The sequence below is a fragment of the Carya illinoinensis genome, chromosome 16 (genome assembly GCF_018687715.1).
Source record: "Carya illinoinensis cultivar Pawnee chromosome 16, C.illinoinensisPawnee_v1, whole genome shotgun sequence".
Classification (NCBI taxonomy): Eukaryota; Viridiplantae; Streptophyta; class Magnoliopsida; order Fagales; family Juglandaceae; genus Carya; species Carya illinoinensis.
The window spans coordinates 2773636-2788878 of record NC_056767.1 but is presented as its reverse complement, the minus strand read 5'-3'; the positions used below and the strand labels follow the sequence as shown (position 1 = coordinate 2788878).

The 15243-nt window shown below is 28.5% G+C and overlaps 1 long non-coding RNA gene across 1 annotated transcript; it reads right to left on the bottom strand.

The window, feature by feature from the left end:
- Window positions 1-2017: 2017 nt before the first annotated feature.
- Window positions 2018-4045, bottom strand: LOC122298371. Its single transcript, XR_006239398.1, has 2 exons — window positions 3681-4045; window positions 2018-2267 (listed from the first exon to the last, which is right to left on the bottom strand). It is a non-coding gene; the product is annotated as an uncharacterized LOC122298371 (long non-coding RNA).
- Between the last annotated feature and the right edge of the window lie 11198 nt (window positions 4046-15243).

The following is a 15243-nucleotide window of genomic DNA, read 5'->3' as shown; positions in this document are numbered from 1 at the left end:
TTGTTTTGTGTAATGTTTTTATTTCATGTCTTGTCTTTATTTTTTAAAAAATAAAAATTCAAAAAATTGGTACCTTTTAGACCTTAGTCGGAATGGAGTGATCCCTCCCTCCACTTGGCTGTGCATATGGTGGGGTTGGTGCTCCATACTCTGCTTAGTCAGAATATAAAAATTTGATAACTCTGTCATAGATAGAATTTTACTATCTCTCTTAGACTTAGGTCTTTAAAAATCTATTATCTGAATTAGACCATACCAATCACGGAAGTGTATTAAAAAGCTACTATTATTTGTAACTAATTTGTTGTTAAGTTAAATTGATCAAATGTAATCCGTTATTATATATATATATATATATAAAAGTAGGAGACAAAAAGAATTGCTGCCTAATATAAAAGTTATGTCCATCACATACACATCATAGAAAATTAATCAATCACCTCATTTCCTTTGGACGCAATAATATTTGTGGAGTACCATCCTATTACTAATCATTTATTACTTATAAGATTTTAAGATTTTTTTTTTTACTTTTTTTATCATTTTCTTTTAATTATTTATTTAACATACTTAATCATTAAGAAAAAAATTAAAAAAATATATAATTTTACTAATAATTACTTATTTAACTATTAAATAAAATAAAAAAATTAAATAAATAATAAATAGACAATAAAATAGCAATAACCTTATCAATTTTTTATATCTGTGGCTCAATGATTCTTAACTCGAGTATTTGTAATTTTCTGACCCTTCTTAGGTGTAAAGTGACTGTTGGATCAAAGGCCAGGATCGAGATACGTGATACGACATAAAGAGATAAAATATTCTCTTTTTTGGTTCTGTTTTCGCCCCTAAAATATTGTTGGTCCAACAAAGAAATATTTTAAAAATAGCTTTCATCCCTTCTAGATGGCTTTTCATCCCTTCTTCTTTAGTGTAAAGTGATTGATGGAAGTGCCAAGTCGAGATACTCGATACGACAGCAAGTGATAAAACTTACCAATTCCATTTCAACTATAAAATAAAGGAAAAGAGAAGCAGCTTTTGACAAATTGTCCAAAATTCGAAATAAAATTGCTTTAACATCATCACAATTGAATAATATTATTATATTTCTAATTTATACTATTCACTTTACATTACAAATAATTTAATTATTAAACAAGCTTTACAACATTCCTTAAAATACAAATGGATTGAATACAAAATAGAATTTTTTCCATATCCATAAGATTCTATTGTTGAGCTGCTTTATTGCTTCAAATGTGTTTGACAGACAAATTTGCAAAAGAATTAAGCAAAGTTTTAGTATCTTCTATTAACCAACTTGCTTGGCTCTAATCAGTGTGCACATTTGAAAGATTATTCACTACTTATAAATCATCTCCTTTTAAAATGAGAGAATAAATGTCCATGTCTTTACAAAAGTTGGCTACCACCATCATCGCTATAGAATCAACCACCCTTGAAGAAACATCTACATCTCTAGGAGCACAAAGAGACCAAATCACCTGTCCTCCTCCATCTTGAATAATGACCCCAATGTTAGTTTTCTCATTTTTCTTATTGAGAGCAGTATCCCTATTAGCTTTAAAAACTAAATTAGGAGGCTTCATCCATCCTTGTTGGGCTTGTGCATCCTTCTGTTGTGGAGGCTTGTTTGGCATTTGAGCATGTTTAAAAGATTGCTAATTCTCCATTACCTTGACGTGATACCATCACTTGATGAGATTCCATGTGATTTATTATATATATATATATATATATATCTTCTATATATAAAAAGCATCTATAAAATGGAATTTCTTGTTTTAACAGAAAATCTTATTTCACCGTTAATTTTATTGTTTCCGTTAAATATCTATTAAATCACCGTTTTTGACCATTTATATTAGTTTTATTGTTTCCTTAATTAGCTATTAAGCCACCGTTTGTGGCCATTTATCTTGACTGCTTGCATTCCATTATCTAATAATTTAAAATTTGAAAAAAAAAGTACCCAATTACAAGTATGTCCGTGGCCATTTGTGTATGTTTGAATTCTATTACATAATAACTGAAAATTTTGGAGAAAAACTGTGGCAAATTAAATTCGCTGACTCTAAGCAGAGATACTATTGTCTTTTCCTATACATTATAATGGCAAAACATTATAATAAGTTATAATTTGGAAAAACTAGAGTCCTATTTGCTCTTATTTTTCCCCTTTTGTATGTGTGTCAGCTATTGAATTTTTGAATATTGTCCATGCATTGGAATGGAAGCTGCCAAAAAAGAGAGAATATAAATTATAAATATGTGAAGGCAGATTTTAATCATGTAATAGAAATTTATAACAAATTTTTATAATATACAATATAAGTTATAATTTATAATAAGTTACTTTTTATGTCCATACGTATAGGCATGGATAAATTAGTAATTTCAATCACTTGATGAGGCAGCCTAATGGCCAAGCAGTGTAATAGTCATGTTCAAAGTTTGAATACCAAGAGACATTTCGTAGGAACTCAAGAGGCATTGAATGGGGTTTAAGAAAACCGTTCTATTACTTTCAGTGCAGTGGTGCAAACATTTAAAAAGTGACTGATACCTTCTATTAGTTTCAATGCATTGGTGCTACAGTTTCAAGAAAGATTGAAAAGTGAGTAACTTTCTTTTGTGTGTTTATAGTATAAGGCTATCTATGCATTACATATGTTTGTTCATGTTTATTCATGCTCTGTCTCTCTCAAATCAGGTGTGAAGTAGTGCAGTGGTGCAAAGGTTTGAAGATACATTAAAAAGGTCAGTCTTACTGCCTTTTGTGTGTTTATATTATATATAGTCTATCTATGCATTTGATATGTTTGTTCATATTTCTAACAAATTAAACAATTAATATCATAAAACTTAGAGATCCATAAAATTTATTAAAAAACTTATACAAAAACTCAAGAAGAAATAAAACCTAATCTCTATAGTCAAGCAATAATAAGAAGAAAAATGTGACAGAAATAATCATAAAATCAAGCTCAAAAATTGAGGTAATAAAAACTCAAAAAGTATCTGGAGAAGTGGTTCATCCTATAGTGATAGATTGTAGAACCATGAAAATAGCACTATTATCAACAATATTATTTGCAAATTAGAATTTGATGTTTGGAATCTGGCTCAAAAGTCAGCAACTTAAATACTTATTTATACATGCTCTCAACAGATTATATTCTTAATCAGCATATATACTGTTGTGTCTTTGCCCAGTCCATGTGCCAATCAACATTTCAAGACTTATCAAATTATTAGTTTAGGATACAAAGATAAAAAAAATCCAAACACACAGAACTCACAATATGCAAATCCACAAAAGCAAAAAATAAAAATAAAAATAAAAAAACCCCATCAAACGACCACAAAAATTATATATTTTAAAAAAAAAATGAAATGAGAACCAAAAAACATCCAGTCAATCGAACGAAAAATGTTAAAAAAAAAAACCCAAAGACAAAACTCAAAACATGCAAACCCATGTTTAACATAAGAAGCTCTAAGATCTAAAAAATAAAATGAAAACTAAAAGATCTAAATGAACACATATAGATCTGATGTTGTTTGCAAGAAACCAAAAAAAAAAAAAAAACAGAGAGCTTCTAAGCGGGAGAGAAAGAAAGAGGTGTAAAATAAGTTAAGGTTTTTACCTTACTTCTTAACTCCTTCTCAAGATGAAAAATGGATGGCCGAAAATGGGTTTAGAGAAAAAAATACAGTTTGCCATCGAGATTATTGAAATACAAGAACAAAGAAAGAGATTTGGACGGAAGTTGAAGTTGTTTGAGAGAGAGAGAGAGATCGAAAGAGAGGTGGGGAGGGAGAGGAAGAGAAATCAGAATCGAAGAGGGATAGAAATATATGTGGGCGTAAAACTTATGTGAGAAAAACAATCCCTGTCAAGATATCACATCATGCAAGCTGTAAAGCACCTTGAAAACGACAATATAGCTTTAAACCTATGGTTTGGGTCTTGTTGTCCGTGGTTAGATGCTAATTGAGACTACTTAAACAGCAGTCCCAGTTTATTTAGAAATTTTAAAATATCCTTTTACTTTTCTACTTGCTTGTGGATCTATGCCACCTTAGAATCCATTTGAAGACCTTTTTGTTCCATTGAGTTATGGTTTCGGAGTTACTGTACTCATTTGCTTCGTTACATGTTAGAAGCGATTGTCCCAAGAAAAGCCTTTTGCATTCTGGAGAAGATTATGTTCGGAACAGTGTTTTTGTTTTTTTTTTTAAATTTACTTCTGAATAGATATTAGCCTGATTGTTCTTATCATATTTTTTTCATAGATTTAAAGGTGTTAAATAACCAATGTCTCAAAAAATTTAAATAGTTGGGAAATGGACGATTTTAATATTTAATTAATATTCACACACTGCCCCTCACTTATAGCTCTAAACTTTCTCTCAACAAGTGAGGTTGGACACGTAAAATATTTAAATAAAATGCAGAATGAAGAGCGGAGACAGTTTGAACTTCAACTGTTGGAAATGAGTAAATGTTATCATATGAGAGTAGCAGTCTAACAAGATATCACATCATGCAAGCTGTAAAGCACCTTGAAAACGACAATATAGCTTTACACCTATTTAGTTTTACTCAAATTTCATACATGGTAATTATATGGTGAAAAAGGTTGTATGCGTACGTGTGCACGTGAGAAAATGCACTGATCTCTCGCTGACATCATTTCTTGTAAGCCTCTCCCACCTTGCATGCTCCAAAGAAAATATAATTTTCTTTGCTACTTCAAGTGGTAAGTATTTAACTAGCTAGCTACATGGGGCTTCCGATTATTGAGTCGGTTGTGAGTCCGCTTATTAGAGCACTCATAACGACTATTGTAAAATAGGTATTTTTTTTAAATATAAAAAAATGTGTTCAAAAGAGGCCTTCATTAGATTATGTACTTTATTTCTAATATACATTTTGTTACAGTAATTCTTTCACATTTATAGAATACTATTCACATTTTATAAATTTTTAATTCATTTCTCTTTCTTCTTTTTACTTTTTATTCATTTCTTTTTTTATTTTCTACTTTTTACTTTATTTGAAATGAATAAAATATATTAAAAAGTATAATATTTAAATAATATAAAGAAAAAATAGATAAGCTGATATATGGTATATTGTAAAAGTTAATATGTAAAATAGAAAAAGTATATTTTGATGATATATTTTAAAGAATAGGATGAAGAATCTATTGGGAATGCTCTAACACCACACGTTTTTTGCCCTTCGGAATTCAGAAACAGTAAATAATAAATATCATGCATCATGCATATAATTACTTATAAATCATTGAAATTCTCTATTTTTTGCCATTTAAACTAAACATCAAGTGCCCTGCATAACCTATATTTGTTGACATGATGAGATCACATTTGATACATGGCCAAATAATGATGGAATTAATATTAAATTAATTCCAAATATGAATAATATTGGTCGACACTCATGAAGCTTAACTGCATAAATCTAGCTACTACATGTGCATGGTTACTGGGTTTATTAATAATATTCCAGCAACATATAATTATATATATATGGCCCTGCCCTGTTGATTCCAATCTTAATTAGGAAAAGGGATGTAAAAAGAGGAGGGCATTAGCACATATTCTTCACTACTTTGCCTTTTATTTTTATCTTTCTAATATTCTCTACATCACATCAGGATAGCCACCACACATGCATGCATGTCATTTCTCTAAACTACTAAATAGGTGTAAAACTATATGCACACCTATTTCGATTTGGTATAATTAGCATTTATTACTATACATTATTTATTTGTAATTTTTTCTTTTTTCATATTTTTGCTCAGTTGAAGTGCTTTGAATTTTTAATTTCATTAAATAACATATTAATGTCTTCACCAAAATAGGTGTAGTGAAGCAGTCCAGTGGTGCAAAAGTTTGAAGGTATATTAAAAAGGTCAGTTTTACTGCCTTTTCTGTATTTATATTATATATAATCTATCTATGCATTACATCAATCTCTAAGTTTCATGAATTCATAAAACTTACTAGAAAAGCCTATACCAAAAAACAGAATACAAAACAACAAAATTGATGTTGTTTTTCAGAATTGAGGCATAAAGCAACTCATGGGTAATTAGAATTGAAATCAATATAAAACAAATACAGTACTATTATCAATAATATTATTTACCAAATCCACCTATTTTTTTGCTTTTACATTCTAATTGGTATATTATAATTAGGCATAGATTCAAACAATGCAAACACAAATGCATTAAATTGGAGAAAAAACTGTCAAAAATTTTTTAGATAGTCTCTTTTTTTAAGTCTTGCAAATAGGTTGGTTTGGTTTAGTATACTCAAGGTCTAGGACTGATAAAAAACTTAGCTACATCAAAATAAATATCAACTGAACAATTTCAGTAAGAAAAATTTGCCTACCAATGAAAAAATAATAATAATAATAACATGCAAACCAATGGCTAGCTTTTTGCCAACTCACTACAACTTTTGAACAAATTATGGTACGTATGTGTCATGGCTAGCTTTTTATTAATTAGGTGAATATGTGTGGTGTAAAATTTTGAAAATATCAGATATTATTGAAGATAAGCCAATAATACTTGCAACAAAAATATCTGTTGGATCATATAACGGTATTTATAATAATAAAACAGTTTAGATATTTTTTCATATCATATATACCAGCACTAATATTGATCTCAATTTCAACAAAAGATTGTCTCTACCATCACGTCTATCGAGTACCTTTATAATCAATCCTCTTCTTCCTGAGGCAGCTGCAATGAAGCAATGGTAATTCTTGAAAATTAACAATTACATATTAATGCATTTTTATTAGAGTTATTTATGTGATTTATGTAATTTACATGTATATTTCATTTCCTTACATTATTATTCTTTTCTGAATTTTAAGAGCGGAGAATAACGATTTGATAATTAGAAGTATTATTGCAAGATCCTTGACATATCCATCTGCACCACTGTCATCTGTTGGTATTCGGGAAATTGTGAAGAATTGTGATATTGCTGGGTTGATTAAGGGTTTACAACCCATGGCGGTAAATATTATTTTATTAGTAATAAATTAAAATATTTACACAAACATTCATTCTAAAAATTGATTATAATTTAATGCAGAAAGCAAAATTCTAGATAAAGGCGAAGGTAAATGTTATTGACATCACCCAAGTTTTTTATTACATGTCATGCATTGGCTGTAATAAAGGAACTGGATATAAATACAATGAAAGCTTCGTTTGTATGTATTGCAAAAACCAAGGGGTCTGCAAACCACGGTACGAATCTTACAATTTTATTTTAAAATTGATGTCTGATTTAATTCATAATTTAAAACTATTCAAATTTAAATTAATATATTAAACGCATTTAAAGTGTTAGGGCATATGTTGAACTGGATGATAACACTGGAAAGCTAGCTGCTACTATGTTCGGTGAAGGAGCAGAACAGACACTTGGTTGTTCAGCAGTTGAATTGATGGAACGTGCTGGAGAGGTATCTCTTTAATTTTTCTTCAAAAGTTTAGTTTTGTTATAATGAATTAATTACAAATCCACCGTATGTTAAACGCATTGCGGACAAATTATCAAATAAATTTTGGAAGATTCAAGTCTATGCAGATCCAGAGAAACTAAAGGAGAAAAAATATAGGCAATTTAATGTCCTCTCTATTGAAGCGGTGGAAGATGAAGAAAATGCTGGGTCGTCATGTTAGAATCAAAATGATCTCAAATAGCTTTCATAGAACTATGAGTGATGTTTATTTATAGTTTCATGTTATAGATTCTATTAATGCTCTTATTTTTTAATATATCACAATGTTTCATTATCTATCAATTAAATATAAATTAAGTAAACGTGCATTGCACGTTGCTTTCACCTAGTATATATATATATATATGTAAACAGTAAAAAACACAAAAAAGAAAAGGAAAAATTCTAGATTTCCTCTATCTTTTTATGTTTATGTCTTTATTTTTTTAATATGTCACATGCACCACATTATAATATCACATCAAAAGAATAAAATGAACAATATAAATTAAGAGGCATAATGACATTTCTCATCACAAGGTGATACTTCTTTATAGGAAAGGAAGATCTAAATTAGTTTCGAATTAATTATTAAGATCAAGTTTCTAGATTAAAAAAAATATCCCAAAGTGCGCTTAATTGACCATCAAACACGCCACAATGGCAGAAGCATATCACGTAAATTAAAATAATAAAATCGTGTTTTTTAATATCTTTTAAATTACATAATGAAGAAAAATTATACTCATCAATTCTACACACTAAATATAATTTTTTATTTTTTTCTCTTATTAAATGTGTAATGTATGCATGATGGGTAGAAGAATTCAATTAGTTTAGGAAAAATAAAACAAATAATAATAATAATAATAAAAGTATAGTGTGTTGGGGATGATGAATATCAAACATAATAAATGAAGTGTTTATCCTCGAAATTCTAAGCAGCGAAACACTTTTAAAATAAAACTTCTAAAAGATATAACTCTTGTTCCGTAAGAGAAATGATTTGTACAACTCTCAAATAAACAATTTTTGTATAAGTATTTATATAAAAAAGTAGATATCATATTGAAAAATTGTATAAAGCCTATTTATATTAGTGTGATCGACCATTTTTTTTTTAAAATAAAGAGCTTGAATAAAGCTTGTCCATTTAAAATGTATAATTAATATTACTCGTAATGTAATAACGTATAGATCCTAGGTGCCTGAGCTTAAGTGCATACATGGACTGGACTTTGGAAGGCACTGACATCAGCCCATCAAGCCCACTCCAAATAGTCCAATTGCACCCTTCTGGGCTTGGGCTCGGCTCGAACGAACGATGATCCTTTGTTAAAAACCCATAAGCTTTGCAAAACAATGAACACGAAGGCATAGTTTAAAAAAAAAGAAGACAAAAGTTAAGTCGTACAGGCTTATAGAGTCATAGGAAATTTTTATAAAATTAAATCTATAAATTGACATAATATATTAAATTTATTTTATATTAAAAAAATCTGTTATAACATATCAAATTATTTTACTTTATAAATTTAATTTTATAAAATTTCCTTATAACTAAAATATTTTCGAGACAGAAATTTGATAATGCATCTACAGAAAATGAAAAATAGAAAGGAAAAAAAAAAAAAAAAAAGGTACATCAAAGGATTAAGGGCGCAGAATTCTTAGGATATAATAACAGTACGTGGTGCATATTTTTTGTTTCAAATCCCAAGTTTTGTTTGCAAATTCAACGTAAGGAATCTCACTTGGGCTCCACCATTATTCATGAGCTCGAATAGTTACAAAAAGAAAAGTTTTTTCTCTTGACTTCCTAAAAGTTTTAATTAATTAAATGCAGTTTCCTCTCTGTCAATTTCGTCGTTTTGCATATTTCAGTGGCAATGGAAGCTTTAAGAGCAAAACTCGAGTCAAAATGGGTACGCCTGCCAATAGTGATTGAAGAATAGAATCGTCAAACTATATCTTGATGTAATCTCATGTGGATCTCTTTAGATTGCAAAAATCTTTATTAGAATGTATATAAAACCCATGCGAATTTCTATTAGTTTGGAAGATTCTTTTTTAAGGTAATCTCATGAGAATCTCTTACTTTGGAGGATACTTTCAAGGTAATCTCACTATTATCTCTTACATCTTTTAATAATGTGGTCTCATGTTGATCTCTTAGTTTGGAAGATCCTTTCCATGCCAAACAGTTTGTTTCCCAAAAGTCTTTGGTGATAGGGTTTCCCGAGCACGGTAAGTTGTGAGGTCGTGGGTAATACTGTGGTTATTGTTTAAAGAAAAATAATTTGGTATACTCAGAAGGATTGATAGTATGGTATTAAGCATTAGTTTTGAATGACATGTCATATTGTAATAGGATGAGAGTATAGTATTTTGAAACTATTTAATAATTACCCTAGTTCCAATTTGGTGCGTGCTTTTAATTGACGAAACACTTTTAATGTTTGGACAATTTTGATTAAATGATCTCAAGATTATGCTTGGTTTGGACAGCAAAATCCTCTTAATTCATCTCATCTTAATATCCAAATATCACGAAAATAAATATTTTTCATTTACGAATTTTTAACTTTTTCATTTACAATTAATTAAGTATTATAATTTTTTCAAGCATCCAAATAAAACACAAAAAAGAATTCAATTTTTTCAAATAAAAAAAAATTATAGTAAAAAATTATCTTATAATAATATTTAAACTTTATAATATTTTTATTCAACTTTTTCTTTATCCTTTTCCAAACCCCATAAAACATATTAATTCAAACCATTTCACTATTATTAAAAAATCATCTTATCTCATTTTACCATCCACATAAAGCAGCTCCGTTTGGATACAAGAAGTGTTGATGGGCTCCAAGGTATTGGGGTTCACATCAAGTGTTTTATCTCATCTCATCATATTATTGCAATTTTTTCAAATTTTCATATAAAATATAATAAACAATTCAACTTTTTCAAATCTTAGAACAATAATAATATTAAAAAATAACATTCTAATAATATTTTATTCAACTTTAAACTTTTATGTCAACTCATCTTATCTCAATTTACTATCCTAACAGCACCTAAATCATATCAAACTTTTGATAATATAAAATATGATCATCCGTTTAGGGATTAGAATGAATTAAGCATTTTGACACTAGATAATGATAGGCTTATTATTTCCTACCACTTATTTACTGCTCTTTATATTTTTTTAAAATTTTATTATTATTACTTATTATTATTTTTCTTAATGATTATGAAATTGAATGCGAATATTGGTCATGTGTGTCAATTATTTTACCATCGTTATATTACTCTAACTGATGTATATGCAGCCAATAAAAGTGGGACGTTTGGTGATAAGCAGCAAGCCTTATCTCTATGCAGTGGTGTGGACGTGCTGGGCACGTGAGGATTAAACGATGGCATCTCTGATATAGATGAATGAGAGCCGCTGGATCAAGACACATGTTGTAATTTGTTGGGCATGTATGTATATGTAATGTTGCTATGTTAGGATAAGCGTGGTTTTCATTTTTGCATCCTGGTTTTGTGAGTTTAAGAGAGAGGTGAGCTAGGGTTTTATCGAGGGAAGAAGAAAGCCATTTCTTTTGGCTCGGTATTAATTCAATCTTGTATATGAGACATAGGCTTTGAAGATTCATCAATAAAGAATGATCTTTGAGGCTGTTCCTACCGTAGATGTAGACCATTAGGGCCGAACTACGTACTATCTATGTGTATTTCTGATTTTTCTATTCTTTTCTTATTTCTTGTTGATTTACTGATTGATCTTGCTGATCTTGTTATCTTTATCTCAGTTAATTGTATTTCTTGAATTGGATTTCGGTAGTGAGTCCTTTAGGCTATAAGAGACTCTGGTTGTGTTTCTAATAGTGACTACTAATGAAATCATATATATATTTTAATTTTTTTCTTAATAATAAAAGATGTTAAAAAAATATTTAAAAGAAAAAAAAAATTCAAATACACAATAGATCAGTAATAAATGGGTAATAAGAAATAATAAGCTGATCATTATCTTTCTGCACCTACTCATTTGAAACCACAAAAGGCCAGCACAAATTTCTCCAATTATATAGTCTACAACTTAATCAATTAGAATCTTTAACGTCTTTCTATCTTTCAACTACAAAAGCCTTTCACTATGTTATAAAATATTCTTGTTCAAACATGGCTGAAATTTGTTTTATTCTCAAATACAGATTTCTAATATCTTAGGAGTTCAGAATTTTTAATGATGTTTGCGTCTTAATTTCATGTGGATATAAATCTAATTCTTAGATAATGCATTAATGCCATGTTTGTGGATACAAGAAACGTTTCATTTTATCGTTACAACTTTTTCAAATTTTCACATAAAATATAATAAACAATTCAATTTTTTCAAGTTCTAGCTAAAACAATAATAATATTAAAAAATAATATTTTATTTAACTTTTAACTTTCATTTCTATTAATTTTATCTCAAGTCATTATTCAAACCGCACCTAAATCTAACCTACAATTTATCCCTATGACAATTTTGTAGTATCTTGGTATTGCATATCATTGAAAAAAAAAATTATTTGAAAATCTGCTAATTGTGATATATAACAAATTATTATTGATGTGGAAACATTCCACTTATAAAAAATGTAAGAGATCTAGTGTCCATTTGAAATTGTGTTATGAGTATTAAAAAGTACTTAAATAGGATTAAAACCTCTTTAATAGAAAAATTGGATTATTTGGGTGTTACATATTAGAGTACTTTTTATTCTCAAATAAGCTAAAAAATACATTTTAATGCTTTTCCTAAAATATGATTTTCTAAATAATGCAGAATGTAATTTAAATTTTAAAAAGACTATCATTAGACAAAAATACTCATACAACTTTAAGATAATTACAATTTTCAAACTTTCAATGATATGGTCATAATTTTTAAGAAATCAAATAATTATCATTTCTATCTTAGAAAATATTTTTTAATTTGTTCCCAAACAAATATAATGTGTTTAAAAGTGTTTTAAACATATTGTTATCAAATAATAAATAATTTTTTAATAATAGAATTTATTATTTGAGCAACTTATATTTCACACCGCAATTCCAAACATGCTGATGCACTTAGTCTTTTTATAATTATAATTTGTACCACAAGAAATAATGTATTTACAATTCCAATTAGATGTAGATAAATTATGTCATTAATGTTGTTATCTACCCTAACAACGTTTTTGTGCCAGCAAATCATTGGTAATTTGCGATCATTGGTCATAAAAAAAAAAAAGAAAAAAAGAAAAAAAACTGTTCCAATGAGTATTACTTTATTCTGTGAAAATGTGGATTCTATGATAAAAAAAGTGAAAAAAATAGTTTTTATTTTATTTTTATGAAAGAATATCCATTTTGTTATGGCAATTTAGTTTTGACTTTGGGGCCGGCCTTAACGGTGACAATGTGATTTCTTTTAACGTAAAATTATAAAATAGTTGTAAATTTATAATCTGAACATATATGTCACATCTATACATGTCTTGTCTCATATACACCCCCCCCAGAGTAATGGACACAATTAGAAATTAAGGGTGATAATATGTTACATGACTTGTTAATCCAATACGAACACAACACGATAATAGCGAGTTAAGGTCAAAACGGATTTACCCATTAAGACATGATTGCTTAATGGGTTGATAATGGGTCAACTCATTTTGACCCGTTATGATACGTTAAGAAAGTTAAAGTTACGATTATACCCTTCTACCCAAAAGTAAAATTGTTAGAATTTTAATTTCGATATTTTTATTATTTATATTGTAATTTTAGATTTGTAGTTAGTTTTATAATTTTTATAGATATTGTGATTTTAACATTTATAGAAAAATTATGTTAAATTTAATCAACTCAAATAGGTTAAATTGAAACGGGTCGTATTGTGTCGTATCAACCTATTTAGTAATATTCATTAATGGGTCAAAACGGGTTGACACGACACGACATATTATGTTAATGGGTCGTGTTAGGGGTTGAGATTTTGACACGATAAGCTTAATGGGTCGGGTTAGGGTTTACCTATATAGTATAATATACATGCTTTGACACGACATGAACATGACCCGTTGACACGATTTGACACCCATACTAGGAACTACAGCATGCTTGAAAATTTCATTTTCTTTACAAAATTTCTATGTCTAATTATTTTTATATAATTCATTAATATAATTAGTTGAGTATTAAAAAATATTAATGGAGTTAATCATATCAGTGAATTGTATATAAAGTATATAAAAGTGACTATATGTAATATTACTCTTTTTTTTATAAGGATATCAATAATCTATTTTGCAAGGCTTCTATTTTTGAAAAATATTATTTGAATTGATAAAAATGATCTATAAAAGTGATTGATTGTAATTTTTTATTTTTTTATTTAATGATTAAGAAAATGAGTATTAGTGAATTGATATTTTTTTATATTTTTTTAAAAGAATTTAAAAATATATAAAAAATAATTGAAATAAAAAGAAAAAATTTAAAAATATTAAATTACACTCATCGGTCAGATTTCATCGGTCATTTATCTGTTCTTGTCGCATCACCTTTTATTTTTATTTGGTGCTCTTTACTTTTGTTATCAGTTTTGGTGGACTGGCCAGGGTGTCCTATGATTCTGAACTGTCAAAAAGACCGAGAGTTTATCTGTCTCTGAGTGTTGAATTTAAAATGTCTCATCTCATGTCTGCAGAAGGCTACTTCCCTTTTGTTTTTTTCTCAGCAGCTACTTCCCTTTTGTTACATTCATTAAAAAAATACGCCCCCCTTTATATAGAAATTACATAAATCAAGCTTGTTGAATGCTTAGAGAGGATTATAAGTAAAAGATAAATTACTTTTGAGTTTTTTTTTCACAATATATAATTGTTAATTATATATAAGTAAAAGATAACTTTTTTTTTTTTACAAAAGAATTATATATAAATAATCTGATATAATTTAATATGATTTATTATATATTTTTTATGAATTTATTTTTGAATATTCTATTTGTTACTGAAGTATTTTTCAATTGCCAACTGTGGAGGATGCTTCGAAACATTTGAAGGTAAAAAGCCAAGCCATGAATTATAAACGTCTAAACACTATAAGAAAACTATTTAGTTATGATTAGTTATAAAAATGATTATTTTCTATTAAAATAAGTATGTTTTGATCGTAATTTTCGTCCTCTATAGACTATAATGGTTCACAAATGGTAATTTTTTTTTTTTTTTTTGTAGTGATATCCATGCAAAAAGATGTTAAAGCAACCTGATTTTCATTGAGGTGCCCTATCAATGCCTAATCCACTTTATATTCTTGATTTTGTCCGCTTCTAAACGACTTTGAATCTCTTACGCGTTATCCCCCCCCTTCTACGCGTTTTTCATGGCTTGAAAAGTTAACGACTATAAGTTGAAGCATAAGGTGATAGGGGGAGAGAGACAGAGAGAGAGGTTTAAAACTTTGTAAGAGTCTTTGAGAAGAGGCCGAAGATAGGCAGAGAAAAGCCAGGAGAGAGACTGTTGGTGAAGCAGAACCAGAGTGAGGAAATGAAGGCCAAGACAACGGGAGAGGTGGTTGAGGCGGTG